The sequence below is a fragment of the Gopherus flavomarginatus genome, chromosome 13, assembly GCF_025201925.1.
Source record: "Gopherus flavomarginatus isolate rGopFla2 chromosome 13, rGopFla2.mat.asm, whole genome shotgun sequence".
Classification (NCBI taxonomy): Eukaryota; Metazoa; Chordata; order Testudines; family Testudinidae; genus Gopherus; species Gopherus flavomarginatus.
Genome location: NC_066629.1, coordinates 5,817,357 through 5,829,530, shown reverse-complemented (window position 1 = coordinate 5,829,530; position 12,174 = coordinate 5,817,357). Strand labels below are relative to the sequence as shown.

Sequence of the window (12,174 nt, the reverse complement as noted above, 5' to 3'; positions counted from 1 at the left end):
CGGTACATCCCCCCATCCCCATGTAATAACCGGGGGGGGGTCCCGACCCCCGAGTTAGATACCTCCGTCTGGGTCTGTTTCTGTGCGATTGTAACTAATCCAAGGGTGATGCGGCTGCACTCCAGCCCCGCCGGACTCCAGCTTTTTCAATCCTTGCCCCCCCCGTGTGCGGCCGGCAGAAAGTCAGCCCATGCCACAGCGTTCCTGCTCGGCCTAACCTAGGCCAGAGATGCACCCCCCCAAAGCAGGGAAGTTGTAGGCCCTCCCTCGTCCTGCCCATTGACCATGCCGAATGCTGGGGGGCCTGTAGCACCGAGCCTGAGTAGGGAGCGGGCAAGGTGCTCCTGGGGGCCCGGCAGCCACTTGCCTCTCTGACCTCTTCTGTACTCTGGATGCTGGAGCAGCTGCTGCACGTGAGCCGCTTCCTGCTGTATCCTCCCGCCGTCATGGCCCCAGCCAATGGGAACGCTGGTCCCAAATGCCGCGCTGCGCAGACCACCGGGTAGCGCGGGACATGGACTGGTCCAGGAGGCAGGGGTGGGGCCTGGCTCCCCGACAGAGACGCTGCTTTATTCCCGTGCACAGTGTGTCTGCACCCGGGGCCGATGAGGGAGGTGGGATCACGTACAAATTACCAGGGCCTGGCGGTCCAGAAGGGGACCCGGGGCCCGGCTTCGTAGGCCCTGTTTAGCCGGTCTGCCCTTGCTGGGGGGCCTGTCTGCACCACCAACAGCAGGCCAACTCACTTTCCCCACGTGCTCCCTGCATGATCGGGAGCAGCCGGCTTGTTCCTCGCCCCTGCTCGCTGCTTCCCTGTGCCAGCGCCTCGGTTCCCAGTGAGGCTGCTGCTTTCCCCCACCCCTGAGACCGCACAGGCCAGGCTCCCGTAATGGGTGTTATCACTTGAGGAACCTGGTCACCGAGCCGGGCCAAGCCCTGCACAGACCCAGAGCCAAAACCAAAACCCACCAAAAAGCTGAAAAATAGGCACACGCCAGCAGCTGGGGCACAGCAATAATTGAGCCACTCACACTGATTACCACCCCCCACCCCCGCCGCTGCACGTGTACACAGCCCACACTCACTGGAGACAAATGGGAGAGTGTTGTGCTACCCACCGAGAGCAGGGTCATTGAGTTCCACCGGGAACTAGTACCTGCACGCGCGCACGCACACACACACACACAAACACACTATAACCCCATCTCTCTCTCTCTCTCACGCACACACACACACACACACTGTAACCCCATCTCCCTCCCTCTCTCTCTCTCTCTCTCACACACACACACACACAAACACACTATAACCCCATCTCTCTCTCTCTCTCTCACACACACAAACACACTATAACCCCATCTCTCTCTCTCTCTCATGCACACACACACACTGTAACACCATCTCCCTCCCTCTCTCTCTCACACACACACACACAAACACACTATAACCCCATCTCTCTCTCTCACACACACACAAACACACTATAACCCCATCTCTCTCTCTCTCTCTCTCTCTCTCACACACACACACACTGTAACCCCATCTCCCTCCCTCTCTCATGCACACACACACACAAACACACTATAACCCCATCTCTCTCTCTCTCTCACACACACACACACTGTAACCCCATCTCCCTCCCTCTCTCTCACACACACACACACACACACACACACACACACAAACACACTGTAACTCCATCTCCCTCTCTCTCTCTCACACACACACACAAACACACTATAACCCCATCTCTCTCCCACACACACACACACACACACACACACACACACACACACACACACACACACAGAGTAACCCCATCTCTCTCTGTCGCTCTCTCTCTCTCTCACACACACACACACACTCTGTAAGCCCATCTCTTTCTCTCGCTCTCTCTCTCTCGCTCTCTCTCACACGCACACACTCTGCAAGCCCATCTCTCTCTCTTTCCCTCCCTCCCCCTCCCTGTGGGGCCCCAGGGGCACCTCACTGCTCTTAGCATGAGGGAGTCTGGCTATGGAGCCGCTCTCTGATGCCTCCAGCCTCTAGTTACAAGCGCAAGGTCCCCACGCCCAGTGCACTGCCCAGCCTGTGCCGCTCAGCACTGTCCCAAAGGAACAGCACATGCGGGTTTGTAAGGACACGGCTTGTCACGGAGTGTGGGGGAGTCAAGGCCCAGCACCCCCGGCTCCCTGCGATTCATCGGGACTCTCAGCCAGCCAGTGACACAGAAGGTTTATTTAGATGACAGGAACACAGTAAAAAACAGGTTTTCCCGGTACAGATAACAGGACCCCCTTTAGTTCAGTCCATCTGGGGACGCAGGGAGGTCACAGTCCCATTGGGGAGCCCAGGCCCCGTTGGGGCCGCTCTCCATTTCCCAGTCAGCTCCAAACAGAAACTCCCTCCAGCTTCTCCTCCAGCCTCCCCCTGGCTCCTCCCCCAGCCTTTGTGTCCTTTGTCTAGTGTCCCGGACAGAGGTGTTACTTGGCCTCCAACCCCCCTCCTGGTGTCCTCCCTTCCCCAATGCATGCCTGTCAAGGTATGATTCCCCACTCTGAACCTTAGCATCCAAAAGATGGGGTTCCTGCATGTACCCCTCTAAGCTTAATTACTAGCTTAGAAATGGTAGAGCTGCCATCACCCAAAAATATAGTGTTTTGGGACACTTTCTGGCCCCGAAGCCCTTCCCTGGGGACCCCAAGACCCAAAACCCCTTGGGTCTCACAACAAGGGGAAATAAACCATTCCCCCCCCTTTCTTCCTCCCAGATTTTCCCCTCCCTGGGTTACACTGGGAGATCACTGTGATTCAAACTCCTTGAATCTTAAAACAGAGAGGAAATTCACCTTCCCCCGTCTTCTCTCCCTCTCCCAGACTCTCCCTGAGAGAGAGACAGTGATTTTAACTCAGAGAGAAATTGGGCTTTTCCTCCCCCCTTCTCTCCTTCCTCCCACCAATTCCCTGGTGAGTCCAGACCCTGTCCCCTGGGTCTCACACAAGAATAAAAAAAAATTCAGGTTCTTAAAAAGGAAAAGCTTTTAATTAAAGAAAGAAAAAAAAAGTAAAAATTATCTCTGTAAAATCAAGATGGAAAATGTTACAGGGACTTTCAGCTTATAGACACCAGAGAGAATCCTCCCCCCAGCACAAATACAAGTTGCAGCAAACAGAGATACAATCCTTCCAGCAAAATACACAGTTGCAATAAAGAAAACAAACATAGGCCTAATCCGCCTTATCTACCTAGAACTCACTATTCTGAACATATAAGAGCCTGTATCGGAGAGATTGGAGAGAAACCTGGTTGCACGTCTGGTCCCTCTGAGCCCCCAGAGTGAACAACCATCAAACACTAACAGCACACACAAAAACTTCCCTCCATCAAGATTTGAAAGTATCCTGTCCCCTGATTGGTCCTCTGGTCAGGTGACAGCCAGGCTTACTGAACTTGTTAACCCTTTATAGGCAAAAGAGACATGAAGTACTCCTGTTCTCATAGACTCATAGACTCATAGGTCAGAAGGGACCAATCTGATCATCTAGTCTGACCTCCTGCACAAGGCAGGCCACAGACCCCCACCCATCCAATTTTATACAACCCCTATCCCAGGACCGAGTTATTGAAATCCTCAAAAATGGTTTGAAGACCTCAAGCTGCAGAGACACCACCAGCAAGCGACCCGTGCCCCACGCTGCAGGGGAAGGCGAAAAACCTCCAGGGCACCTGCCAATCCGCCCTGGAGGAAAATTCCTTCCCGACCCCAAATATGGCGATCAGCTAAACCCTGAGCATGTGGGCAAGATTCACCAGCCAGCACCCAAGAAGGAGTTCTCCGCAGCAACTCAGTACCCATCGCATGCAACATCTCCCCGCAGACCATTGAGCAGACCTGTCTGGTGGTAATTCAAGATCAATTGCCCAAATTAACGATCCTATCATAACATCCCCTCCATATACTTATCAAGCTTTGTTTTAAAGCCAGGAAAGTCTTTTGCCCCTACTACTTCCCTCGGAAGGCTATTCCAGAACTTCACTCCCCTAATGGTCAGAAACCTTCGTCTAATTTCAAGTCTAAACTTCCTAATATCCAGTTTATACCCATTCGTCCTCGTGGCTACATTAGTACTAAACTTAAATAATTCCTCTCCCTCCCTAACGTTAACCCCCTTGATATATTTATATAGGGCGAGCATATCCCCCCTCAGCCTTCTTTTGGCCAGGCTAAACAAGCCAAGCTCTTTGAGTCTCCTTTCATAAGGCAGTTTTTCCATTCCTCGGATCATCCTCGTAGCCCGTCTCTGAACCTGTTCCAGTTTGAATTCATCCTAACCCTCATTCTATTAACCCTTAACTATCTGTTTATGACACACACCCCAAATTCCCCTCCAACCCCCCGCCTGGGGTCTCAGGTTACATGCTCAGGTGTCCTCCTTTCCCAAATGCAGGCCACTCAAACTCCCCTCCAACCCCCAGCCTGGCGTCTCAGGTTACATGCTCAGATGTCCTCCCTTCCCCAGTGCAGGCCCCCCAAACTCCCCTCCAACCCTCCGCCTGGGGTCTCAGGTTACATGCTCAGGTGTCCTCCCTTCCCCAGGGCAGGCCCCCCAAACTCCCCTCCAACCCTCCACCTGGGGTCTCAGGTTACATGCTCAGGTGTCCTCCCTTCCCCAGGGCAGGCCCCCGAAACTCCCCTCCAACCCTCCACCTGGGGTCTCAGGTTACATGCTCAGGTGTCCTCCCTTCCCCAGGGCAGGCCCCCCAAACTCCCCTCCAACCCTCCACCTGGGGTCTCAGGTTACGTGCTCAGGTGTCCTACCTTCCCCAGGGCAGACCCCCAAACTCCCCTCCAACCCTCCGCCTGGGGTCTGAGGTTACATGCTCAGGTGTCCTCCCTTCCCCAGGACAGGCCCCCCAAAATCCCCTCCAACCCCCTGCCTGGGGTCTCAAGTTACATGCTCAGGTGTCCTCCCTTCCCCAGTACAGCCAGTCCCAGCGAAACTCCCCTGCCACCTTCCCAGGTCAGTATTCCTCACTTAGCATTACCATAATACAGCAACATTCCCACTTCCTCACAGCTCCCCAATCACTGCTCTGCCAGTGCCCCTCACTCCCGACCCGCACCCCTGCTGTCCCTGCCCTGAGGTACCTAGTCGCAGCTCTGCCAGTGCCCCTTACTCCTGACCTGCAGCCCTTTCTATCCCATCCTTGGACTCCCCAGTCACCGCTCTGCTGGTGCCTCTCACTCCTGACCCACAACTCCGGATTCCCAGTCCTGGGCACCCCACTCACTGCTTTGCCACTGCCCCTCACTCCTGACCCGCAGCCCCTGCTATCCCAGTCCTGACCTCTAGACTCACAGCTCTGCTGATGCCCCTCACTCCCGACCCGCAGCCCCCTGGGCTCCCTGCTAAGCTCCCCTGTCACTGCACTGCCAGTGCCCCTCACTCCCGACCCGCAACCCCTGATTCCCAGCCTTGGGCTCCCCACTCACTGCTCTGACACTGCCCCTTACTCCCGCCCCACAGCCCCTGCTATCCCACCCCTGGGCTTCCCAGTCACTGCTCTGCTGGTGCCCCTCACTCCCGACCCACAGCTCCTGCTATCCCACCCCTGGGCTTCCCAGTCACTGCTCTGCTGGTGCCCCTCACTCCTGACCCACAACTCCTGATTCCCAGTCCTAGGCTCCCCACTCACTGCTCTGCCACTGCCTCTCACACCCACCCCACAGCCCCTGCTATCCCAGTCCTGGGCTTCCCAGTCACTGCTCTGCTGGTGCCCCTCACTCCCGAACCGCAGCCCCCTGGGCCCCCCCAGCTCCAGTGGTGCCCCTCACTCCCAACCCGCTGCCCCCTGGGCTCCCCGCTGAGCTCCCCACTCACTGCACTGCAGGTGCCCCTCCCGACCCGCAACCCCTGATTCCCAGCCTTGGGCTCCCCACTCACTGCTCTGCCACTGCCCCTTACTCCCGCCCCACAGCCCCTGTTATCCCAGTCCTGACCTCCAGACTCACAGCTGTGCTGGTGCCCCTCACTCCCGACCCGCAGCCCCTGCTATCCCAGTCCTGACCTCCAGACTCACAGCTGTGCTGGTGCCCTACACTCCGGAACCGCAGCCCCCTGGGTCCCTCCCAGCTCTAGTGGTGCCCCTCACTCCCAACCCACTGCCCCCTGGGCTCCCTGCTGAGCTCCCCACTCACTGCACTGCCGGTGCTCCCCACTCCCGACCCGCAACCCCTGATTCCCAGCCTTGGGCTCCCCACCTACTGCTCTGCCACTGCCCCTCACTCCCACACCACAGCCCCTTCTATCCCATGCCTGGGCTTCCCAGTCACCTCTCTGCTGGTGCCCCTCACTCCTGACCCGCAGCCCCTGCTGTCCTAGCCCTGGGCTTCCCAGTCACTGCTCCGCTGGTACCCATCACTCCCGAACCGCAGCCCCTGCTATCCCAGTCTTGACCTCCAGACTCACAGCTGTGCTGCTGCCCCACACTCCCAAACTGCAGCCCCCTGGGTCCCCCCCAGCTCTAGTGGTGCCCCTCACTCCCAACAGACAGCTCCCTGGGCTCCCCGTGAGCTCCCCAGTCACTGCACTGCAGGTGCCCCTTCCGACCCGCAACCCCTGATTCCCAGCCTTGGGCTCCCCACTCACTGCTCTGCCACTGACACTTACTCCCACCCCACAGCCCCTGCTATCCCACACCTGGTCTTCCCAGTCACTGCTCTGCTGGTGCCCCTCACTCCCAACCCGCTGCCCCCTGGGCTCCCTGCTGAGCTCCCCAGTCACTGCACTTCCGGTGCCCCTCACTCCCGACCTGCAGCCCCTGCTATCCCAGTCATGACCTCCAGACTCACAGCTGTGCTGGTGCCCCACACTCCCGAACCGCTGCCTCCTGGGTCCCCCTCCAGCTCTAGTGGTGCCCCTCACTCCCAACCCGCTGCCCCCTGGGCTCCCTGCTGAGCTCCCCAGTCACTGCACTGCCGGTGCCCTTCACTGCCGACCCGCAACCCCTGATTCCCAGCCTTGGGCTCCCCACTCACTGCTCTGCCACTGCCCCTTACTCCCACCCCACAGCCCCTGCTATCCCACCCCTGGGCTTCCCAGTCACTTCTCTGCTGGTGACCCTCACTCCCAACCCACAGCCCCTGCTATCCCAGCCCTGACCTCCAGACTCACTGCTCTGCTGGTGCCCCTCACTCCTGACCCGCAGCCCCCTGGGCTCCCTACTAAGCTCCTCAGTGACTGCACTGCCGTTGCCCCTCACTCCCGACCCGCAGCCCCTGCTGTCCCTGCCCTGAGGTACCTAGTCGCAGCTCTGCCGGTGCCCCTCACTCCTGACCTGCAGCCCTTTCAATCCCATCCTTGGACTCCCCAGTCATCACTCTGCTGGTGCCTCTCACTCCTGACCCACAACTCCTGATTCCCAGTCCTGGGCACCCCACTCACTGCTCTGCCACTGCCCCTCACTGCTGAACCGCAGCCCCTGCTATCCCAGTCCTGACCTCTAGACTCACAGCTCTGCTGGTGCCCCTCATTCCCGACCCGCAGCCCCCTGGGCTCCCTGCTAAGCTCCCCAGTCACTGCACTGCCAGTGTCCCTCACTCCCGACCCGCAACCCCTGATTCCCAGCCTTGGGCTCCCCACTCACTGCTCTGACACTGCCTCTTACTCCCGCCCCACAGCCCCTGCTATCCCACCCCTGGGCTTCCCAGTCACTGCTCTGCTGGTGCCCCTCAATCCCGACCCACAGCTCCTGCTATCCCACCCCTGGGCTTCCCAGTCACTGCTCTGCTGGTGCCCCTCACTCCCGAACCGTAGCCCCCTGGGCCCCCCCAGCTCCAGTGGTGCCCCTCACTCCCAACCCGCTGCCCCCTGGGCTCCCCGCTGAGCTCCCCACTCACTGCACTGCAGGTGCCCCTCCCGACCCGCAACCCCTGATTCCCAGCCTTGGGCTCCCCACTCACTGCTCTGCCACTGCCCCTTACTCCCGCCCCACAGCCCCTGTTATCCCAGTCCTGACCTCCAGACTCACAGCTGTGCTGGTGCCCCTCACTCCCGACCCGCAGCCCCTGCTATCCCAGTCCTGACCTCCAGACTCACAGCTGTGCTGGTGCCCTACACTCCGGAACCGCAGCCCCCTGGGTCCCTCCCAGCTCTAGTGGTGCCCCTCACTCCCAACCCACTGCCCCCTGGGCTCCCTGCTGAGCTCCCCACTCACTGCACTGCCGGTGCTCCCCACTCCCGACCCGCAACCCCTGATTCCCAGCCTTGGGCTCCCCACCTACTGCTCTGCCACTGCCCCTCACTCCCACACCACAGCCCCTTCTATCCCATGCCTGGGCTTCCCAGTCACCTCTCTGCTGGTGCCCCTCACTCCTGACCCGCAGCCCCTGCTGTCCTAGCCCTGGGCTTCCCAGTCACTGCTCCGCTGGTACCCATCACTCCCGAACCGCAGCCCCTGCTATCCCAGTCTTGACCTCCAGACTCACAGCTGTGCTGCTGCCCCACACTCCCAAACTGCAGCCCCCTGGGTCCCCCCCAGCTCTAGTGGTGCCCCTCACTCCCAACAGACAGCTCCCTGGGCTCCCCGTGAGCTCCCCAGTCACTGCACTGCAGGTGCCCCTTCCGACCCGCAACCCCTGATTCCCAGCCTTGGGCTCCCCACTCACTGCTCTGCCACTGCCAATTACTCCCACCCCACAGCCCCTGCTATCCCACACCTGGTCTTCCCAGTCACTGCTCTGCTGGTGCCCCTCACTCCCAACCCGCTGCCCCCTGGGCTCCCTGCTGAGCTCCCCAGTCACTGCACTTCCGGTGCCCCTCACTCCCGACCTGCAGCCCCTGCTATCCCAGTCATGACCTCCAGACTCACAGCTGTGCTGGTGCCCCACACTCCCGAACCGCTGCCTCCTGGGCTCCCTGCTGAGCTCCCCAGTCACTGCACTGCCGGTGCCCTTCACTGCCGACCCGCAACCCCTGATTCCCAGCCTTGGGCTCCCCACTCACTGCTCTGCCACTGCCCCTTACTCCCACCCCACAGCCCCTGCTATCCCACCCCTGGGCTTCCCAGTCACTTCTCTGCTGGTGACCCTCACTCCCAACCCACAGCCCCTGCTATCCCAGCCCTGACCTCCAGACTCACTGCTCTGCTGGTGCCCCTCACTCCTGACCCGCAGCCCCCTGGGCTCCCTACTAAGCTCCTCAGTGACTGCACTGCTGGTGCCCCTCACTCCCAACCCACAGCCCCTGTTATCCCAGTCCTGGGTTCCTGCTTCACCACTCTGCCCGTGCCCCTCTCTCCCGACCCGCAGCTCCTGTTATCCCAGCCGGAGGGTCCTCACTCACCGCTCTGCTGGTTCCCCTCACTCCCAATCCGAAGCCTCTATTAAACCAGTCCTGAACTCCCCCATCACTGCTCTGCTAGGGCCCCTCATTCCTGACCTGAAGCACCTGAAATCCCAGCCCTGAGCTCCCCTGTCACCCTTCTGCCAGTGCCCTTCATTCACGACCCACAGACTTTCCACATTGTTTCTGTGAATTCTGCTACCAAACCACCAATGCACTGACTCCTCTCGTGAGACATTTCTCTGCACAATACTGCTGCTATTCCACCTATTGACTCCAGGAAACATTTTCCTTACCCTGGCTCTGTGTGTCACTGGTTTCTCTAGCAAAGGCCAGTCCCTGGCCCAGTGGTCCCGACACCCTCATTCACATCAAGCTTTCAGTTCAGAATCATTTCCCATTCCCGCTCTGTGGGAGGGGAGACTTTTCAAAGCGCCGTCTGTGTGATGGCACATGGCTAGGCAAAGAGAACAAACCCCAAATCCCCCAGGTGCTTTGGGAGCCAGGTTTGCTGTGGGAAATCTGGATTTCAGATGACGTCACGCCTGGACATTAGAATTCTTTACCAGTTTCTGTGGTACTGAAGCATTATTGTGCTTACAGCTGTGATGACCAAGTGGTTAAGGTGTTGGACTTGAAATCCAATAAGGTTCCTTTCCGCAAGTTCAAATCCTGCTCACAACGAGGTCTGTGTTTTAGCCAGTCCCTCACCCAGGCAATACCTCTGTACAGCCCCCTGAGACACTCTCAAATCTCTCCCCACCCCAAGCAAATCCTGCTCTGCTCCTTTCCTAGAGATGCCTGGGACACCACCTCACACTGTGTCCCTGAGGTGTCAGGGAAACTCTCAGTCCCTGAAGCCTCTGCTGCTCACCTGTCGCCCCACAGATTAGCCATAGCCCTGGATCTGCTCCTCTCTCTAATGTGTTAAAGGAGCCAACTCAGCGACTCCATGGGTGCTATGGGGCTGCAGGACCAACAGGAAAAAAAACAGGTGCCCAGCACCCACTGGCAGCCAGCTCTGCCCCTGCACCTGCCACCTGCTAGCAGGCCTGGCTGACAAGCTCCTCCTCTTCCCCTGCAGCGCCTCCTGCCTGCCAGTGATCGGGTGCGTGAGAGGCATGGGGAGATGAAGAAATAGGGTGTGGGGAAGAGACTGGACAGGGTGGAGGTTTGGGGTCAGGGCCTGAGGTGGAGCAGGGGCCAAGCAACCCCCGGGAACTCGGAAAGTCAGCGCCGCAGTGCAGAAGCCTTCCCTGTGTCTGAGCAACCAGAAGCCCTGCACAAAGCAGGTGCCACAGGGCTCAGCCTCCCTGGCCCACAAGTGGCTCTAGGCACCACCAGGAGTCATTTGGCTCCTGGCACACAAGACAACTGAAAAGCTGAGTCCCTGGACAGCAGCTCAAACCCTGGCCCCTCCCATTAAGAGCCTGATGCTCTCCTGACTGAGCTAGCCAGGCTTGCTGAGAGGCTCCACCCCTCCTCTTCTTCTCCACGGCCACTGCCAATTCCTTGTCCTCTTCCTCCCTCCTGCACCTCAGGGTCACTAAATCTCTGCACCTAGACAGCCACTCCATCCGCTGCCCCCCATTTCCCCATGCCTGAGCCTCTCTGTCAAAGTCCTGCACCTGGCTCCATAGAATTAAGTCTCACATCTTGCTGGGAACTCTACTTCTTGCGCCCAGAGAGTCTCATCCCCTGTCAGGGTTCCTTCCCCACTCTGAACTCGAGGGTACTGATGTGGGGACCCACATGAAAGCCCCCAAGCCTATTTCTACCAGCTTAGGTTAAAACCTGGTATGCTAAAACCACCAAGTGATTTAACAAGAAACATGGAAAGGACCACTTGGAGTGCCTCTTCCCCCAAAATATCCCCCCAAACCCTTACATCCCCTTTCCTGGGGAGGCTAGATAATAATATTCTCACCAATTGGTTACAAAAATGAAGAAAGACCCAAACCTCTGGGTCTTTGGACAGTGGAAAAATCAGTCAGGTTCTTAAAAGAAGGACTTTATTAGAAAGAAAATGTAAAAATCATCTCTGTGAAATCAGGATGGAAAATAACTTTACAGGGTAATCAGATTCAAAGAGTCCAGAGGAACCCCCTCTAGCCTTAGGTTCAAAGTTACAACAAAACAGAGATAAACTTCCCTCTAGCAAAGGAATGTTCACAAGTTGAGAAAACAAAGATAAACTAATACGCCTTGCCTGGCTGTTACTTACAAGTTGGAAATGTACGAGACTGGTTCAGAAAGATTTGGAGAGCATGGACTGATGTCCTGTCCCTTTTAGTCCCAAGAGCGAACACCACCCCTCCACCCCCCACACACAAAAGCCTCCCCCTGTCATAAACAGATAGTTAAGGTTAATGTCTCTTTTACCTGTAAAGGGTTAACAAACAGGGACCCAAACACCTGACCAGAGGACCAATCAGGAAACAAGATACTTTCAAATCTAGGTGGAGAGAAGCCTTTGTTTGTAGTTTTTGGGTTTTGCTTTGTTCTCTCTAGGCTCTGAGAGTGACCACACGTACCTACAGGCTCTCCAATCTTCTGTTCCAATTTTGTAAGTACAAAAGTAGAAAGACAGTTTAGTCTTTTTTAATTGTTTTTCTGTATTTGCAACTGTGTATCTGGCTGGTAGAGTTTTAATGTGTATTTGGGTGAAAGTATTTTAAATTGTACTTCTGCTGGAGAAAGCTTTCTTTCTATTGTCTATAAGCTGAAAAACCCTGTACTTTTTACCATCTAAATTGCAGAGATAGACCATTTATTTTTCCTTTCTTTTTATTAAAAGTTTTGCTTTTAAGACCTGCCTGATTTTTTCCC

At 57.2% G+C, this 12,174-nt stretch overlaps 1 non-coding gene across 1 annotated transcript; it reads left to right on the top strand.

Moving 5' to 3' along the window:
- Positions 1-9,947: 9,947 nt before the first annotated feature.
- TRNAS-UGA (transfer RNA serine (anticodon UGA)) lies at positions 9,948-10,029 on the top strand. Its single transcript has one exon. It is a non-coding gene; the product is annotated as a tRNA-Ser (tRNA).
- The last annotated feature ends 2,145 nt before the right edge of the window (positions 10,030-12,174 follow it).